Below are 20,895 nucleotides of genomic sequence, written 5' to 3'. Positions count from 1 at the left end.
CAATCACATATCAGTAGAATACAATTGAAATATAATTGAAGTAAATCTGACTGGACCTCATTCAATGGGTCACAAAATAATTAACAATTTTAAGATTGGGGGTGGTGGCCAAGTGGTTAAGGTTCCGGGTTCAAATCCCACCCCTGCCACATTTCTCCATGTAATGTGGAGTTGCGTCAGGAAGGGCATCCGGCGTAAAACCTGTGCTAATTCAACATGCAGATCCACTTTGAATTTACTGTGGCGACCCCGAGGGCAAACAAGGGAGCAGCCGAAGAGACTTTTTTAAGAGTGAATAATTATTTGAATGAAATGGGCAGACCAGAAATGTCAGGAATTTGAATATAAAGATTTAAAAATCTTTAATATTGGAAGGTCCTCTTTGGAGGGACCTAGGTTAAGTCACACCACATTAGTAAAGCAATATTTAATTAAAATATTATTTAACTAACCTCAGCGCATCACCCACATTTTTTAAGGATTGGGAGCCTTAATTTAAACATTAATTAATCAATCAGTCTCAAATTAATTAATCAGTCTCAAATCTGAAAGTAGTAAAGTCTATATGATACGATTGACCAAGAGTTCCCATCTGAACACAAAATGAACCGCGCCAGAAATATTTACATTTTATTTACAAATATACAAGAAAATGAACAGTTTAATGGCATTTTGAGTGTGGACAGTGATTAAATAAATTCATTTATGGGCACATTTTGCTCCTCATGAGACATTGAAAGAAAGCAGTGGAATAAAGCTTAATGAATTAAGTAAATGAATCTGATTTGAATTTAGTGATGAATTATGAAGCCAATTATTATTAAGAAAATTATCAAACAAATATATGAATATGTTTAAAGCCTTTGCACCCATTAATAACAAAACCTTTCTTAAAACCTTTAACTGAGTCACTTTGCTGATCCTTGAAGGAGGCTTTTGGAGCTTGAGCTCACTTGGGTCAGGCTTTAAACCAGCGGTTTTCCCCAGGTGATCCCAAAGCTTCGGTGTTGGCTGAGTTTGCCAACAGGATGGCCATTGCTTCAGCAGTCAGGTCCATCGTCAGCTTGCTTGACTCAGGAGGTAAAAGTGTTTGTTGAAATGGTATATTCCATGTGTGATTCTGCTTGAATCACACATGGCTTAAATGCAGAACGCCATCTCATTATCTGCTTCAGCTGAAAGTCTTTAAGGTTGCACGTGAGCACCATCCACAGGTGCTGCACATAACGTTGATGAGGGTGAAGGACTCTTCTGCCAGCACCTTCTCCACAGACAATAAATCAGTTTGCATACCACCTGGAGAGCAAAGAAAAGAAAAGAACACCAACATGTCCAGCCACACCCCCCCAACACACAACAGATGAAACAAATGGCACACTCAGGATATAGACTGATCTTCTTCAGGTGGCACCATCTTCATTTTTCCTTCTGAATGCTGGATTGTGCCACTGTTCTCTGCTCTGTTTCTGAATTTGGTTCATACTTGGAGCTATTTTAGCCATAGTCCATATTTAATCAGTCTAGTATATGAAACAAAAGGAATAATAATAATAATAATAATAATAATAATAATAATAATAATAATAATAATAATAATAATTGCAAATACTGCATGATGAATTATTATTTCAGGTGAGGTCTGAAAATATAATATATATATAATAAAGCCCCTCTATCAATCAATCATTAACAATATTTAGGACCCCTTTACACATAACACGACTGAAGCCGACTGGCGCACGAAGGAGGAATTGTATGCCACTCGTGAAAAATCAGCTGTCTTGAACACCTCATACCAGCAGTTGCCACAACCATTTGGGCACAGCACATGCACTCAACATTCGCGTGGTGCTCACAGTGGAAACCCATTCCAGGAGGTGGGCAAGATGAGGTCGCACTGCCATCTGATCGTGTCTGCAGCATTCGCACAGTGTGTCGAATGCAGGTCGCATATATTGTGCCACGGCCGAGAAGGTGCAAGAAATCATCAAGAAATCATCAGCCATGTTGAATAATGGACTGCATTTATATAGCACTTTTCCATCTGCATCAGATGCTCAATGCGCTTTACAATTAGCCTCACATTCACCCTGATGTCAGGGTGCTGCCATACAAGGCGCTCACTACACACCGGGAGCAATAGGGGATTAAATGACTTGCCCAAGGGCCCCTTAGTGATTTTCCAGTCAGGCGGGGATTTGAACCCATGATCTTCTTGACTCAAGCCCAACACCTTAACCACTAGACCATCACCTCCCCCGTTGAAGCCGTGGCCGAATGGCGCAAACGAGGCAGCCTTCACATCAGCGGCCGAATGTCTGCGCATCTCGACAAATGGCCATTCTACTCACTTTTGGCTGGAGTCAGCCAAAGTGCTGATGCCACACATGAAAATCCAACCACCACTCGCAGGGCACTTGGAAATGGCAGGGCTATTTGCGCATCCGGCACGAGAGCAGAGGTGCAGGCAATGACATTTGAGCTGGCTGTGTGAATGGCCCCACATTTTCTAAGTGCCCCATGAGTTAGCCATTACTAAGACACATAAACTGGCATGCAAGTATGCGCTCTCACTCCCCACAACACAACTGGCGAGCAAGTGCCTCCACCCACCATCATCCAACATTGTCAGGTGCAGCTGAGGTGGCCGGAGTGTGATCGCTGTTCAATGCAGTAGGCATCTGGACGGCTGTAATGTCCAGATGTAACAGCTGACCACCGTGTGCTGTCAACTCAGCTGGAGAACACATATCATGCTATGAACAACATGAAGAACACTCCACACAATGCACATGTGTGGACGTGCTCTCATGCTCTCATGACATGCTGATAATTCCGTATAGACAAGATCACATGGGGATACGCCAGCAACGTCTGAGAGCACATGACACAGTGTGAAGTTTGATATCAGCTGGCCAGCCAGGCTAATGTCACATTCATCACATAAATGTCAGTCCACATGAGAGACAGGAAGAGTGGAAAATAATTAAAAAAATATATATATACGAGGTCTGTGAGAAAACTATCCGACCTTTTTATTTTTTTCAAAAACTATATGGATTTGAATCATGTGCACTAGCATCAGACAAGCTTGAACCTTCGTGCGCATGCGTGAGTTTTTTCACGCCTGTCGGTTCGTCATTCACCTGTGGGCAGGCTTTGAGTGAGGCACTGGTCCACCCCCCTCGTCGGATTTTATTGTCAGTGAAATGGCTGAGAGGCTGCCACTTTGCTCCATGAATTTTTTTTCAGAAACTGTTATAGACAGCCAGTTGGAAACCATTTGAAAGATTCAGATGGATTTCGGTGAAGATTCTGTCGGCAATCACATGGATTAAGGAGTGTTTAAAACCTTTTTAAAGACGGCCCACAGCGGTGGGAGGGCGTGCGGTGCACCAAGCGGCCATCAACAGGCTGGAACGACCAGATCATTTCTAAACTGAACGCTTGTGTTGATCCGGGACATGTGTGACTACCACAGAAATGGCAAGAAAGCTGGACATAGCACTTTTGCGGCACATTCCACTGTTACAGGAGATTTTGTAATGAAGACGTGTGGAGGATTTCGCTCGTCGGCACGGAGCCGCTCATTGCGTGCAACAAAAAAAACACCTCCGTGTTGGAAACCATTCGGAAGATTCAGACAGCTTTTGATGGCTTTTCGGTCACGTGAGTATCCCAGAAATTGTTTAACAGCTGGGCATGTTCCAACTTGTCCTATGAGACTTCCAACACGGAGGTGTTGTTTGTCCAGCGGCTGTGAGCGGCTGCGTCCCGACGCGCGAATCCGTCCGCAACGTCTTTCATTACAAAATCTCCTTTAAACAGTGGAATGTGCCAATAAAGTGCTGATCCCGACCTCTTCTGAAACTTCTCTGCTAGTCACACGACGTCCTGCATCAACAGAGGCTTAAATTTGGAAGTGATCTGCTTGTTCCAGCCTGTCGATGGCCGCTCGGGGCGCGGTGCACCCTCCGCCGGCGTGGGCCGTTTTTAATCCAGTTTTAATGGTCCTTAATCCATGTGACGCCGATAGAATCTTCACCGAAATCCATCTGAATCTTTCGAATGGTTTCCAACTGGCTGTCTCTAACAGTTTCTGAAAAAAAAAAAAATTCATGGAGCAAAGCGGCAGCCTCTCAGCCATTTCCCTGACAATAAAAATCCGACGAGGGGGGTGGACCAGTGCTCACTCAAAGCCTGCCCACAGGCGAATGACGCAACCGACAGGCGTGAAAAACTCACGCATGCGCACGAAGGTCAAGCTTGTCTGATGCAATCACACATGATTCAAATCCTATAGTTTTGAAAAAAAATAAAAAGGTCGGATACTTTTCTAACAGACCTCGTATAATAAGGAGAAAGGCGTGAAATCACTTCATCTGTGATGCTTTATCATAGTGCTGTGGACACATGGGGTGTTTCAGCTGATCACCGGCCAGCGACTCACTGTCAGCTGGAACTGACAGTGAGTCGGCTCACACACCTGTTAAAAAGCTACGAAACACAGAAACAGAAAGAGGCAGGACAAATAAATAAATACAACAATAACAACATACATATTCACATAACAATACATAAAATAAATAATCACAGAAACAAAGAAACAGAGTGAGACTTTTTCCTGTGAGCCGAGTTGGTCTGCAGAGGGTGGCGTGTCTGCGGCAGCAGCCAGCTGTTGAGCACTGTGTAGTCACAGCTGGAGAACACTATTGTGCCATGCAGAATATTACCCTCAACACACCGTGAGGCGCTTGTGCATGTTCTCACTTAGAAATACATAAAAACACATATTGTCTTTGCAACATGGTCAGCGGCATAGTGCGTCAGCACGCCAAGCTGCCCCATGTGAACCTAACTGTCTGAGCAAGTGAACACTCAGCTGGCGAGTGTTATGGTCCACATGACGCGGTGTCCTTTGGCGCACCGCTTGCTGGAAGCTGGACATGCGAGCTGGCTGATGTGGACTGATATGAGCACAGGCTTCATTCAGGTCAGTTATACCTTGTTTAGGTCTATTACCATGGGTCATATACAGAGGACAGGAGGATGATACTAGTATTGTCCCGCCCTTTGATGACAGGAATTAATATTAGAAATTGTGGTGTTGTGTTTGTTTTATTACAGTGAGACGTTACATTTAAACAGTACATTCATGTTCGTATACTGTTCTGAATCTGTGCTCTCACATTATTCTGTGCTTACATATTTCATTGGTTTATGTACATATCTCCAGCATCAAATTTGCTCCTCTGCTGTGGGAGCACAATGTGGTGTACACACTTTCCACGTGCTTGCACTGTGGTCGTCTGCGTGCACATGAGCGTTGCATGAGACACTGTTGCCACGGGATTTTTCATGACTGTCCGACCGTGTGGAATTTTTTGCAGGATCTCCAATTCTGTATTGTTTTTTCCGCTCTTTTTCGGCTGGTTTCTGCTTCTTTTGCCCAACTTTGTGTTATGTGTGAAGGGGCTATTACATTTTAACACCATCTGCAGGAGGGAGTGCTCATACATGAGCATAAGTTAGCTTTGAGTTAGCAGACGTCGGTGTGCATGCTGACATCCACAAAATGTCTTGTACATCACTTCAGAGGTGTTATCAGGTCACAACATTTTCAGTTTTAGAAGTGTTTATTTCTTGCTAGCTTTAACATAATGTACGAGAAAGAGGTTATATTTACACAAAAATGAAACAGAGTTTGAAGCTACCTAGACCAGCCACTGATGTCACAATGCCTCTCTACTGTGATTGGCTGTCACCCCTGCCCCTCAAAATAAATAAATAAATAAATAAAAATAAAACAGAACATAGTGAAACACAACCTCTCAAAATGGGTCAAGGTGTTATGGTCCTGACCCAAAAACCAGAATTGGACTCCAAAGCAGGGGTGCTGAATGGATGAAGGAAACCAGAGTTATTGTACAGGAAGGAGTACAAGGTAAAATGCTGCAGAACTAGAGTATACTGATAAGGAGGTCTGGAGAGTGGACACCCAGCACGCGTTGCGGTGGAAACAGGTGGCCGCAGCCCGCTGAGAGCAGGTGTGCAGGTGGAGATGAGGTGGTGGTAGTCCCAGGTCCAGGTGGCTCCCTGTGGAGCTGATGGAGGGCGGTGTCTCTGCGAAGGAGGAGGAGAGGCAGTATGAGTGAAGGTGTAGGAACACCTAAGCATGACAACTCACAGTCACTCAATAACTAAACTGAACAAATGGCTGGAAAAAATGCAGTGCGTCAGAATGCAGCAAAAATGCCATAACAGTCAAAAACCCTGCGACGGAACGCAGACAAAGAGGCTCTATTAGGAAATAGAGTGGCCAGGATACCAGGTTGTGAACACTTAAGTTTCTGGCGCTGATGAGCTGTTGAACCAGGGTTTATATGGAGACAGGTTGATTGCAGGGCAGGTGTGGTCATCTGCTCCACAAAGAACACCACCTGGAGAGAGAGAGAAAGCAGAGGAGCAGGTACCAGGATGACACACAACACAAGGTTAGCCATCTTTGAACTTGTCCAAGGTCTGTGTCCCAATTATTTTCCCTGTTAATTTGAACACTGTGGCAATGATAGGACTGGACTTATGTAGGACACAGTCAGACAGACGGACACAAAGTCTTTGCAATACCCAGTGTTGGGCACAGATAACCAAAAAATTAACAGATAACTGAAAAGTTATCTTCGATAAAGATAAAACAATAAACCACCCAAAAATTTATCGGAAGTTACAGATAACCGATAAATTCCAATATTATCTCTGGCACATTTACAACTACTAGTAAAACAAATTTAATAGCTTCTAATAATATTAAAATAACAACAGACCCAAACAATAAGACCATACTTTTTCTTTCAACAGTCTGCCCCTGCTGGAAGCTCTACAGCGCTCCGAGCTCAGACAGAGATACCCCGTGACCCAAACAATGAGACCACACTTTTTCTTTCAACATTCGGCCCCTGCTGCAAGCTCTTGTTTATTACAGCCTTCCCGACACAGAGGCACTCTGAGAGCAGCCATAAAGCCAGCCCTGTATCAATTATAAAGGTCCTGTCATGCAGAGGTCTTGAAAAATAAAGTCATATTGACTTATGGTTTTGATTTATAAATAATTAATAACGATAGAATAACTCCATTAATGTCAATTCTGTCATTTGTACAAAGTTAAAATATAACATACGAGGTCTGTTAGAAAAGTATCCAACCTTATTATTTTTTTTCAAAAATCATATGGATTTGAATCACGTGTGATTACATCAGACATGCTTGAACCCTCGTGGGCATGCGAGAGTTTTTTCACGCCTGTCGGTTACGTCATTCGCCTGTGGGCAGTCTTTGAGTGAGGAGTGGCCCACCCTCTCGTCGATTTTTTCATTGTTTAGGAATGGCTCAGAGACTGCTGCTTTGTTTGATCAAAATTTTTTCAAAACTGTAAGGCACAACTGAGTGGACACCATTCGATAAATTCAGCTGGTTTTCAGAACTTTCAGAAGAAGTCGGCATGAGGAGTTTATTTGGACATTCCATTGTTAACGGACATTTTGTAATGAAAGAACGTGCGGGCAGAGTCGCATGTCGGGCCGGACCCGACCGTGGGGGTTCGCGACAGGAAAAACACCTCCGTTGGAAACCTTAACGAGCAAGTTGGAACATGCCCAAGCTGTTTAACAATTTCTCAGTTACTCACTTGTTGAAAGCCATCAAAAGCCGCCTGAATTTTACAAATGGTTTTCAACACGGAGCTACTTTTCCTGTCGCGGCGCACACAGATTCGCCGAGTCGTCACGGAAACGACTCGGCGAATTTGCGCATACATCTTTCATTAAAAAATTTCCTTAAACAGTGGAATGTCCGCATAAAGAACTCATGCCGGCCTCTTCTGAATCTTGTCTGTTCTCTCACGACGTCCTGGGTGAATTAAGCCTTAAATTAGGATGTTTTCAGGTCGAAACAGGCCGACGACGGCGCCTGGAAGCGCTGCGCGACGTCCCGCTCCGTGGGAAGTCCTTACAGCGACAGAAACACCCCATAATCTCTCATCAGCCGTTAAACTTTTCACCGAAAACAAGCTGAATTTCTTGAATAGTGTCCACTCGGATATTCCTCACAGGTCCTGAAAAAATTTTGATAAAGCAATGCGCGCCGTCTCGAGCAGCGTGTGAAACAAAGGAATTCAGCTGAGAGGGCTGGACCACATCTCACTCAAGGCCTACCCACAGGGAAATGACGTCACCGACACGCGTGAAAAAACTCACGCATGCGCATGAGTGTTCAAGCATGATTGGTGTAATCGCACGTCATTCAAATCCATATAGTTAAAAAAAAAATAAAAGTGTCGGTTTCTTATCTAATAGACCTCGTATATCTTTTAATGTTGAATAATGCACTAATTCTGGGGTTTTGTAACAAAGAGACAGATCGCAAAGGATTTTGGGTAAAGGTGCCTGCTAAACACTGATTGGTTCAGTCATTCATTATGTAAACCAACACGTTAATGTGACGTCTGTTGTGTGTTGGTGTTTAAATGTGCTTTTGTAAAATATTCAATTTTTTTATTTGTAACAACAGGCATTTTTCCGGAGCTCTGGAAGTGTCATCGCAAATTTTTTTGCATGTTTTTTTTTTTGCATCCTTTTTTTTTTCATTTTTTTGCATTCTCTCTTTACAACATTCATTTACACTGTGCAAGATGATTTTTCATGCAGGAATTTTTTGGACCAAGTTTCAGATTAATCGTGCGTCCTGCATCGTGTAGTGTTCATGGAGTATCAAGCTGCGGTCAACATCTGACGACCACCTCCTGATCGCTGATCGTATGGTCGAATGAGAATCAAACCTTGATATATTATTGTGGTCGGCCGTCGTGAGGGTTTCCTGCTGCTGAAAACTACAAGCAGCATCCAACCGTTTGCACTGTGCCTGTGCAAACACTGCAGAGCTGTCTTGTAATAATGTTATTATTATTATTATTATTATTATTATTATGCAGTTATTTTGTTTTTAAACTTCATTTGTAAAAAAAAAAGCCATTTGCAAAGCAAAAATTTGATTTGACAATCATCTTTCTTTCTTTAATATTTATTTCATTAATTTAAAAGAAAAAAACAGAAAAAACAGAAATAAAGCATCACAATCACCAGAATGAAGAAGAGAGAAGAACAAGTCTTATATCTGACATAACGGTCAAAATAATAGAACACTGCCATCTACTGGTTCCCAGACACTGCCATGAACACTACTGGCCAGTAGATGCTAGATGGCAGTAGAGGCTTTCAAAACAAATTCTAGATAATCCCTGTCTGTTCACATTTAAAATGCGTGGAATAATTTTAAATAACTTGTCCAAAATTAGTTTGGTTAAAATTTGAACCATATGTTAAAGATGTATGCCTCTGGATGACTTGGGTCATATTGCCAGCATATCCGTATGGTGTTTTTTTTTTTTTTTGGGGGGGGCTGTTTTTCCTTTGTTTGCAGAGGATTGATATACAAGCAGTTTTCTTCTGTTTGCAAAGGTTATAACTGTGTGTCTATTACAAACTTTTAACAGGTGGGTGTTGAACTAATTTTAAAATGCTTGTCACTGTTCAGCTTTGTTTATTTTCTTTATTGGTTTAAAGTTATCGGACAAAAATTCATCAGAATAATTAGTCTGATGATGGTCTTTAAAGTTATCTTAAAAGATCCAATAATGAAAACGTTATCTTTGATAATTATCTGTTGTTGGATTATCGGAACTGTGCCCACCACTGGCAATACCCGATAACCATATTTGATTGCCTTGGGTAAAAATTTGGCTTTTTTTGACCCATTAAAGAAAAACTGCTACACTTCTATCACATTTCTAAAATAGTTTCAAACATTTGTACGGTACTGCATAGCATATTGCCAATCTGAATAAAATGGATTTGATGACTCACTGCTTGAGTCTATATCAAATTTTGTCTTTTCTTTGTGTTGGCGTGTGTCTAATGCAGTTTCTTTCTTCCAAACAGCCTTCTTTTATTTTCTTTCGTGGAACCCAGACTGCATCTTTTCCTTTAAAAATTACATCAACCTACAATTCTTCTTAATCTGTTTTTGCTGAAGTGGTGTTACATAACCTGTGAACTGAGGACCACAATCCCTCCATCAACTTCTTTATCTCCATCCATCCTTATTTATCTTCCTTGCGCTCCAGAGGAAGACACACAAGGATGGAGTGGAAAGGTGTTGACTTTATCCTCTATCTGTCATGATCACATTACGTGACAAGCATTTTTTTTTTTACTTTACTTGATAAAGACATATCTGCAGGAATATGTGTGTTTAGAGAAACAGGTCAGACATGATGTGTTTCAGGCCCCACAGCGACAAGCCTGCCCACTCCCACTCATACTAACCCTCCACAGAATTCTGTATTTCTGCTCTGTGGAGACCGGTACTCTGTTCTAACACACTGTGAATCTGTTTTTACATGCCTTCCAGCAGGGAACAATCCCACGAAACAAAGTTTTTCTGCAGAGTTAAGCTGTTGTCTCTTACAACCCCAAACCAGACAAAAGTTTTGCTGTTATGGAAAATGGAAATTAAAAAAATAATAAGCAGTGATTCATACATTTAGTTTGACTTCTGTGTCAGACAGTATGAAGCGGTTCATACTGTCTGCACTATGTCATACAACATGGAGCAGCACACCCTTGTATTGTGGTTTGTCAGCCCTCTACCTCAGGGGATTTTGTTTTAAGTTGAGTGATATTTTTTTTTTTTAAATGATTGTGATAATAAAGTATTTTGTTGTCACGTACAATGTTTGGTGAAATTCTATCCTAGGTCTTTTGAATCCTTTGGATCTATGAAGCTTATATATGAAAAAGTATCGGTATCAGTATCGATATCGGCGATACTGGGCCTGGATTTGCTTGGTATCGGTTCAATACCAAAATTCCCGGTATCGCCCACCTCTAGTTGGCATGCTACAGCATTTAGCACTTTATGATGTTGCCATTCCTTTTCACAACACTTCAGTGATCTTTTGGCATTGAGAATACCAAACTATGAAAAGTTTCAGGTGTTATTTTGTCCTGCAAACCCATCTTAAGGTGTGCCATAGTGGTCGTATTTTTCATTTTTAAATTCTCCACACATTCTCCACTAGGGACATGTCAAGACTGCAGGCAGGTCAGTCCAGACCCTGTACTCACTTATTCTGTAGCAATGCCTTTGTAAGGTGTGCAGAATGTTGTTTTGCATTGTCTTTATCATAAATGCATGGACATCCCTTGAAAAGATTTGGTCTTGAAGATAACATATCTTGCTCTAAAATCTTTTTCTGATTAATGCTGCTATCACAGACATGTAAATTACCATTGCCAAGGGCACTGACACAATCAAATACCATGATCCTGACTTTTTGGACTTGTTGCTGATTACAGTTTGGTGTTGGGAAAGTGTCGGTACACGGACCCACAACAGGGGGCGCAAAGGAACGGACAATGGAGTAGGTCAAATAACAACACTTTACTGTTGTGAATGTGCACAACAAATACAACAGATTACAACAATAGATCAGAATCAATTCACAAAGGTGTCGTGTGGGCAGGCTCGAAGATAGGAGACACCTGTCCAAAGCAGAACCGGAACCACACGATTTCCTCCGCCACCAGACCCCGGGAATACTGGAGCCGCCAAGTCCCGAACTCCCAGGTGGCCACTGCCTCCGCGTGTCGGACCTGGTACTGCTGGCGAGGAACAAAACACAATTAAAGGTGGGCGCGTTTGCACCCAGTAATCCGCACGGCAGGAAAGCTACCTCCACCTCTCGTTGGAAAAAAGGTCTGTTATCACTCACAAAAATCACAAAAGGTTACTGTCAAGCAGTCAGCTGAGAATATTACCTTCCAGGTAGAACGATATCTCGGCAAAGAGGTGGAGACGTCGTCCTGCTGATGTACCCCTGCTGATTGGTAACAGCTGTTGCAGGTGATGCGTGACAGCTGTCACCCTAGCTGCTCCTGTGAGGCGGCTGCGCCCTCTGGTGCCTGGAGCCTGCACTCCAGGCAGGGCGCCCTCTGGTGGTGGGCCAGCAGTACCTCCTCTTCTGGCGGCCCACACAACAGGTTGGATCACCTTGCCCATTTCTTCCGAAGCTGATCTGAAATACTGATTTTCTTAACCATAATATGCATTTCCAATGTGGAATGGTCCAACCCAGGTGCCGTTGTCACCAACCGAATGGTCCTCTCTAAAAATTGGCCCGCCCTGCCTTCACTGTGCCTTCACTGAGACTGACTCTGAGTCTGACTCACACCCAAAAACCCAAATGATCAAAGGAAATAATATGATTATTAACCATCAGAGAACAAAGTAAAACCTCTTAAATCATTGTAAAGTCAGTCTTAAGCAGAAACTAGGTGATAATCGGTGAATCGCTACTGACGCTCTGAACAAATGTAGGCATTTCGAAGCAGCAGCACATCTGAGTGCTGTGCTCTGCTCTGCTCTGATGACTCCCCCATCTTTTGTGAGGAAATAATGCTGAATTTATGTGGAAATGGTTGTTGTACAAAAGCAGAGCCGGCCCAGGCAACGCCAACTACACGGTCGCTTAGGGCCTCCACGCCACCAGGGGGCCCCGAGAGCACCGAGACGTTGTGATAAAAAAGTAAATATATACATGAAATTAAAATAATATTTAATAATTTAAACAAAATTGTATTACACCCGAAAAAAATAAATTCATTTTGACAAAATACCAATACTAGGTTAATTGATGCCTCCTGTTGGCTGCTGCCACCGTTGGGCAAACTTAGATGCACTGCTTGGGTCAGGTGGTCGATGATTAATCGTGAGGAAAGAAGTGAGTGCAAGTCATGTCTCAGAAAAGAAATTATCCCTCTGGAACGGAGAAAAGAAAAAAGAAGAAGTTGGAAGACGAGAAAAAACAACAAGACAAAGGTAGGTTTGCATGTCCAATATTACAATTTTTGTTGCCATTATTTGCGAAGTGCTCCGTTTGTTTAGTGTAAAGTGCTTTAGGTGTCTTAAAGTCAGAGGTGATTGCTCTAAGACTGCAAGGGAAGCTCAGCTTCACCTAAAATGTCAAAAAATAAGTAATCAAATATATACTGTTGTGTGTACATGTCACTGACTAACTTTTGTTCGGTAACGACGTGGCTTTCCTCTTACTCAAACCCGCAGCTTCACAGTGCTTTAAACCATAGATATATCTGTGCTTTAAACAGTGTGGATGCTGATCACAGACATCAATAGCGACACAAAGCATGCAGCGAAACGAGACGAGTCATTGGATAAATCGGACACTCGGCGCGTCTGCGGGTCTATGGGGCAGTGGGCTGGCCTCGGCTGGCCCGGACGCTCAGCTTCTGCATGATGATTGGATGATCTGACTGAGGCTGAATCCCTTTTTGATTGACAGGGAAATGAGCGAATCAGCGATGTGTAAACATCCGTGGGAGCATTTTCATTCTGTTCTGAGTTGAACCGGAGACTTTCCTAATCCTCTTAGTGGCATTTTCTTTGTTAAAAACGACTAGCGACAAATCAAGCTTCTATTTCTGGTGTTTTTGGTTTTTTTGTAGCTGCTTGTGTTTGGAGACTGACTTCTATCGCAGTTTCTGTCCCTACTGAGCAGCGGGTGCTGCTGAGCTCCTCCACCGTCACAAAGCACTCACAGGCGGACACACTTCACACTTGCCTCGCGCCAGTCCCAGCTAGCGCGCTAGCTAGGTAGCAAGCTGCACATAATGGCAGACAATTTGAATGTTGTGGACCGGATTTTGGTGAAGCCATTTGATAGTCTTCCTTACGAAGAAAAACTTAGAGTTAAACAACAGGGCAGATCAACTCCTCATTAATTTGGTGCAAAAGGTGGGGAAAAGTAGCTCAGCTGTCAATGGTTTGCAGACCAAAGTTAAAGCAATAGCCCCCATTGCAATGTTTGTGCATTGCTGTGCACAAACATTGCTGTTATGTTGTGGATTTCTATGGAGATTATTTAAGTATTGTATTTATTTAAGTATTGTATTTATTATTTAAGTATTTAATTTTGATTACAACTTTATTTTTCTGTAAGATAATGTGAATTTCATTTGATTCTATTTTGTATTTCTGAAAGAAATTAAACTATGTAACGTGTTTACTATAAATGCAGTCTCCTGCTGATATTACTTTCAAATAGTTAAATTAATGAGCCATACTTATACATCACTCTGTATGTAGAAGTTAATTAAAACATATTTATGAGTTTTCTACCCCTTTAAGGTTAAAAACAAGAATGACACCTGTATGATGTAAGATAATTACAAATAATGCTAATGATTGTGGGTACGTTACACACATAACAGTGTAGCCTATGGAATAATGAGGCATCTGGTGCTGAGGTGATGGTAGGGGGGCCCCCAAATGAAATTCTGCTTAAGGCCCCATAAAGGCTTGGGCCGGCCCTGTACAAAAGCTTCAGATATGTGTCGCTGAGATAGATGACGACTGGAGTGCAGTTTTAAGCAGTAACAAGGTGATGATTGGTGAATCACTCCTGATCACCTGGATCCCACAACCCTGTCTGCAGAACATCTACCACTGCAGAGTCCACAGGAGAGCTGTCTCCTTCATCAAAGACACCCACTCACCCCCAACATGGACTATTCACACTCCTCCCCTCAGGCCGCAGGTTCAGGACTGTGAGATGCAGAACCACCAGGTTCAAGAACTCCTTCTTTCCCACAGCCATTAGATTGTTAAACAGCTGAACACCCCCACCCCCCTTAAGGACAGAGCTCCGCATCACTGGTCACTTTATTTTCTACTGGACACCTTATTATATACAGACACTTCATTGTATCCCTTACCAAAAAGTAGTACATGCAAGTTTGTTTCAAGTATATTTCCAGTTTACTTTTTATATACGTATCAGTACTATTTTTTTGGTAAGGGATTGCACTACAATACCTGCTAATTTGAATCCATTGGCGCATTGGCTCATTTGCACTAAACCATTTACTGCTGAATGTTGCACAAAACAGTGAATGATGCACACTGATGCACTATTATGTACATAGGCCATTACACAAGCATATTTTATATTTCCCCTCTTATAGTTCCATTTTAGTACATTGTTCTGTTATATTCTGTTGTTCTTATCAACATGCTTATTTTATGTTATTTCTTTTTTTCCACTTATATTTAGAAATTTATACTTAGAGTAATTTATTTTTATATTTGGGCATCCAGTGTGGGCAGCAAAGTAAGAATTTCATTGTACAGGGAAACATGTTTCCTTACTGTGCATGTGACAATTAAAGCTTTGAATCTTTGAAAGATTTCCCAAAGTACACTCAACAAAAATATGAACGCAACACTTTTGGTTTTGCTCCCATTTTGTATGAGATGAACTCAAAGATCTAAAACTTTTTCACATACACAATATCACCATTTCTCTCAAATTGTTCACAAACCAGTCTAAATCTGTGATAGTGAGCACTTCTCCTTTGCTGAGATAATCCATCCCACCTCACAGGTGTGCCATATCAAGATGCTGATTACACACCATGATTAGTGCACAGGTGTGCCTTAGACTGTCCACAATAAAAGGCCACTCTGAAAGGTGCAGTGTTATCACACAGCACAATGCCACAGATGTTGCAAGATTTGAGGGAGCGTGCAATTGGCATGCTGACAGCAGGAATGTCAACCAGAGCTGTTGCTCGTGTATTGAATGTTCATTTCTCTATCATAAGCCGTCTCCAAAGGCGTTTCAGAGAATTTGGCAGTACATCCAACCAGCCTCACAACCGCAGACCACGTGTAACCACACCAGCCCAGGACCTCCACATCCAGCATGTTCACCTCCAAGATCGTCTGAGACCAGCCACTCGGACAGCTGCTGAAACAATCGGTTTGCATAACCAAAGAATTTCTGCAGAAACTGTCAGAAACCATCTCAGGGAAGGTCATCTGCATGCTCGTCGTCCTCATCGGGGTCTCGACCTGACTCCAGTTCATCGTCGTAACCGACTTGAGTGGGCAAATGCTCACATTCGTTGGCGTTTGGCACGTTGGAGAGGTGTTCTCTTCACGGATGATGCAAAGGAGATGTTGCACTGCATGAGGCAAATGGTGGTCACACCAGATACTGACTGGTATCCCCCCCAATAAAACAAAACTGCACCTTTCAGAGTGGCCTTTTATTGTGGACAGTCTAAGGCACACCTGTGCACTAATCATGGTGTCTAATCAGCATCTTGATATGGCACACCTGTGAGGATCCTATTTAATGCATACTGTGTCCTGATTTGCCCACATTCTCACTGTGCATGTTTTGAACATGTCCAAAGTTTGAACATATCTACCATGTCCCTAGAGAATACATTGTGCCCTTTGCTGTACTTACTGTGCTCTTAATAAGTTGTGTAGGTTCTGGCTTGGTCCTGTCAGTTGTTTGCAAACATTGTGGATGCGTGGCTGAGTGTGATTGGGGTATAATGGAGACGAGATGTCAGTCTGGTACTGACCTGGCCCTCCTGACCAAATCATTCAGTCTCTTCCTGTCCCTCTCAGAGCTTCCACAACTCCTACACACCACTATCACCTCCTGAGGTGATGGTCTAGAGTACTTGGAACAAATACTCTTTAGACATTACTCCTCTCTCAGTGGCCACGGAGCTCTGTGGCTGCGGTTACCGAAACCATGCAGCGCTGCGGGTTTTTTCTCAAGAAGTCTATCCTTGCGGTACTGCCGGAGCGCTCCACATCAAAACAGTGAGCGTAGTCTCTGGACCTGTTGCCAGTATTGGCTGCAACTCCATACACCAGACAGGGGCGGTGTGAGTGGCCCGCTGCGGCGCTTACCGAGCCTGCAGACTCGGTAAGCGCATCGGAGGCAGTGAGAGCAATCTCGGTGATTCTGACCAGTGTCGCGACCGGCTCGCCTGATGAGGACGCAGAACACAATGCGCTGTTAAAAAAAAAAAAGAAGCATGCAAAATTGCACTAAAAAAATCCGCGAAACTGCGAGGCCGCGAAAGGTGAACCGTGTTATAGCGAGGGACCACTGTATAATGAGTTGTAGCCGAAGCATTGTGCAAATGCTTTTTTTCTTCAGAATTTCATGTGTGAAACACCATCCAAAATATGTTTACACATCAATTGCATTTATAATATTACCTTTTTAAAACAATATGATACAAATATGTGCCCAAAATTAATGCCAAATTAAATGACACTGCACCAAACCAGTGCATGAAAATGTGCTCTGAGTGTCCTTCACTTCCTTAAACAGTAACTTTTTAAACTCCTTATGTTTTGTCCCTGCTGATCTTAAATCATCGGCACATTTCACATTTCTAATTACATGAAGCAATGTTACATGTTTTAAGAAAAAGCTGCTGGAATTAATGAATGTCTGTGAGACCCCCTGAGCAGTTTTGCGCAGATGGTTTGCCTTGTTCTAACCTCCGGACCAGGATCTCCTCACATATCGTTGATGGCTTTGGGGTCAGTAGCCCCTCAATAATATTGATATTTGCAACTCAAAATCCTACAGTTTCACCTCAAATTCCTCACCATAACCACCACTCTAATCTGGTCCTGCAGTGCCCCTGGATTCCATAGCAGCTCCGAAGTTATGGGATAAACCTAGCAGAATCACAGTACATGAAATATAAAAGTGCTTGCAAGGCTCATTGATAACAGGATTTTGTCCCAGTTACTCACCACACAGTGCCTGGAGCAGTCTGGCTTCATGCCCAAGAACTTAAACATCGACCTTATACTGCTCTGCCGAGTACTCATTGAAGGCAAGCACAAATTTTGGCAGTGCTACCTTGTAGCCTGTGATGATTTTCACAGAGCACTTAATTGAGTCTATTGAGCTGCTGTGCGGGACATCCTGATAATTATTGAGATACCCAATAAGGTGGTGGATATCAAAACCCAAGTGTACACAAGTACTGTAACTTTTGTGCAAAATGAAGGCAGAGTCTCTGACTTGTACCCATTTCTGGAGTTCATCAGGAATGTGTTGTGGCTCCTACACTTTTCAATGCTTACATTGGCTTGGTGTTTGGTTGGGTTGTGGAGACCAGCTGCTTAAGTGCCTTTGTCAGCAAAGAAAGGTTTACTGTCCTTGACTTTGCAGATGATGATGTGATCTTTACAGAATCATTGGATGTCCTTGTTGGAACATTCGATGAGTGAAGAGTTAGAGTGTATGGGTTTGTGGTTGTCCTGGATTAAGATGAAGATCTATACTTTCAAGTCACTAACCTGTCAGAGTTTTAGGGCACCTTCACACATAGTATGAATGTGGTCGAATTGTGCATGAAGCAGGAATTGTAGGCAATATGTGTAAAATCGTAGCTGCCTCCAATGCCTCGTACACCTGTTGCTACAACTATTTGCGCACACCAGCGGCTGAAAGACAGAGTGTGCCCATTTGAACCCTCTCAAAGCAGGTGTCGGCCAAATTCCAGGTTACACACAAACATCTACAACATTCCCCTGGCACTTAGAAAATGTGTGGCCATTTGCACTATTAGCACGAAAACAGTCAGCACACAGTGACTTTCGAGCTGGCGGTGAAATTTGTCTAAGTGCCCCCATGACTGTGAAGTTTCCAAGTGCACATGTGGCATGCCAGAGTGTCAGCTCCCCCCACAACACGTGTGCGTGTTTCCCCATGCAGGCAAGGCACCTCTCATCTGATCAAAGAGTGACACCTTGGTCTGTGCTGAACGGATGGGGGCATGGCTGGTTGCCAACAGCTGTTGAGACATCTCTCGTCCTGGACGCCTCCGCTGCAGAACACGTACCGTGTTTTGACGGACACGCGCGTGTGTGTGCTTGCTGTCCTCACGTGGAAATACATAAAAACATATATCGCCTACAGTATATACAGCGTAGGACTATATGACAAGCCAACAGTATGACAAATACACCACTTTCAATCACATATCAGTAGAAATACAATTGAAATATAATTGAAGTAAATCTAACTGGACCTCATTCAATGGGTCACAAAATAATTAACAATTTTAAGATTGGGGGTGGTGGCCAAGTGGTTAAGGTTCCGGGTTCAAATCCCACCCCTGCCACATTTCTCCATGTAATGTGGAGTTGCGTCAGGAAGGGCATCCGGCGTAAAACCTGTGCTAATTCAACATGCAGATCCACTTTGAATTTACTGTGGCGACCCCGAGGGCAAACAAGGGAGCAGCCGAAGAGACTTTTTTTAAGAGTGAATAATTATTTGAATGAAATGGGCAGACCAGAAATGTCAGGAATTTGAATATAAAGATTTAAAAATCTTTAATATTGGAAGGTCCTCTTTGGAGGGACCTAGGTTAAGTCACACCACATTAGTAAAGCAATATTTAATTAAAATATTATTTAACTAACCTCAGCGCATCACCCACATTTTTTAAGGATTGGGAGCCTTAATTTAAACATTAATTAATCAATCAGTCTCAAATTAATTAATCAGTCTCAAATCTGAAAGTAGTAAAGTCTATATGATACGATTGACCAAGAGTTCCCATCTGAACACAAAATGAACCGCGCCAGAAATATTTACATTTTATTTACAAATATACAAGAAAATGAACAGTTTAATGGCATTTTGAGTGTGGACAGTGATTAAATAAATTCATTTATGGGCACATTTTGCTCCTCATGAGACATTGAAAGAAAGCAGTGGAATAAAGCTTAATGAATTAAGTAAATGAATCTGATTTGAATTTAGTGATGAATTATGAAGCCAATTATTATTAAGAAAATTATCAAACAAATATATGAATATGTTTAAAGCCTTTGCACCCATTAATAACAAAACCTTTCTTAAAACCTTTAACTGAGTCACTTTGCTGATCCTTGAAGGAGGCTTTTGGAGCTTGAGCTCACTTGGGTCAGGCTTTAAACCAGCGGTTTTCCCCAGGTGATCCCAAAGCTTCGGTGTTGGCTGAGTTTGCCAACAGGATGGCCATTGCTTCAGCAGTCAGGTCCATCGTCAGCTTGCTTGACTCAGGAGGTAAAAGTGTTTGTTGAAATGGTATATTCCATGTGTGATTCTGCTTGAATCACACATGGCTTAAATGCAGAACGCCATCTCATTATCTGCTTCAGCTGAAAGTCTTTAAGGTTGCACGTGAGCACCATCCACAGGTGCTGCACATAACGTTGATGAGGGTGAAGGACTCTTCTGCCAGCACCTTCTCCACAGACAATAAATCAGTTTGCATACCACCTGGAGAGCAAAGAAAAGAAAAGAACACCAACATGTCCAGCCACACCCCCCCAACACACAACAGATGAAACAAATGGCACACTCAGGATATAGACTGATCTTCTTCAGGTGGCACCATCTTCATTTTTCCTTCTGAATGCTGGATTGTGCCACTGTTCTCTGCTCTGTTTCTGAATTTGGTTCATACTTGGAGCTATTTTAGCCATAGTCCATATTTAATCAGTCTAGTATATGAAACAAAAGGATATAATAATAAATAATAATATAATAATAATAATAATAATAATAATAATTGCAAATACTGCATGATGAATTATTATTTCAGGTGAGGTCTGAAAATATAATATATATATAATAAAGCCCCTCTATCAATCAATCATTAACAATATTTAGGACCCCTTTACACATAACACGACTGAAGCCGACTGGCGCACGAAGGAGGAATTGTATGCCACTCGTGAAAAATCAGCTGTCTTGAACACCTCATACAGCAGTTGCCACAACCATTTGGGCACAGCACATGCACTCAACATTCGCGTGGTGCTCACAGTGGAAACCCATTCCAGAGGTGGGCAAGATGAGGTCGCACTGCCATCTGATCGTGTCTGCAGCATTCGCACAGTGTGTCGAATGCAGGTCGCATATATTGTGCCACGGCC

General features: G+C 42.4%; 1 protein-coding gene across 2 annotated transcripts in view; it reads left to right on the top strand.

The window, feature by feature from the left end:
* Nucleotides 1-20,895, top strand: part of LOC117514902 (interleukin-1 receptor accessory protein-like 1) — a 1,012,041-nt gene that overhangs the window by 503,036 nt on the left and 488,110 nt on the right. The gene's annotated exons all lie outside the window — the stretch shown is intronic.

The sequence above is a fragment of the Thalassophryne amazonica genome, chromosome 1 (assembly GCF_902500255.1).
Source record: "Thalassophryne amazonica chromosome 1, fThaAma1.1, whole genome shotgun sequence".
Taxonomy (NCBI): domain Eukaryota; kingdom Metazoa; phylum Chordata; class Actinopteri; order Batrachoidiformes; family Batrachoididae; genus Thalassophryne; species Thalassophryne amazonica.
Note: the sequence above shows the minus strand (reverse complement) of the source record. Positions and strands in the feature narration are given on the sequence as shown.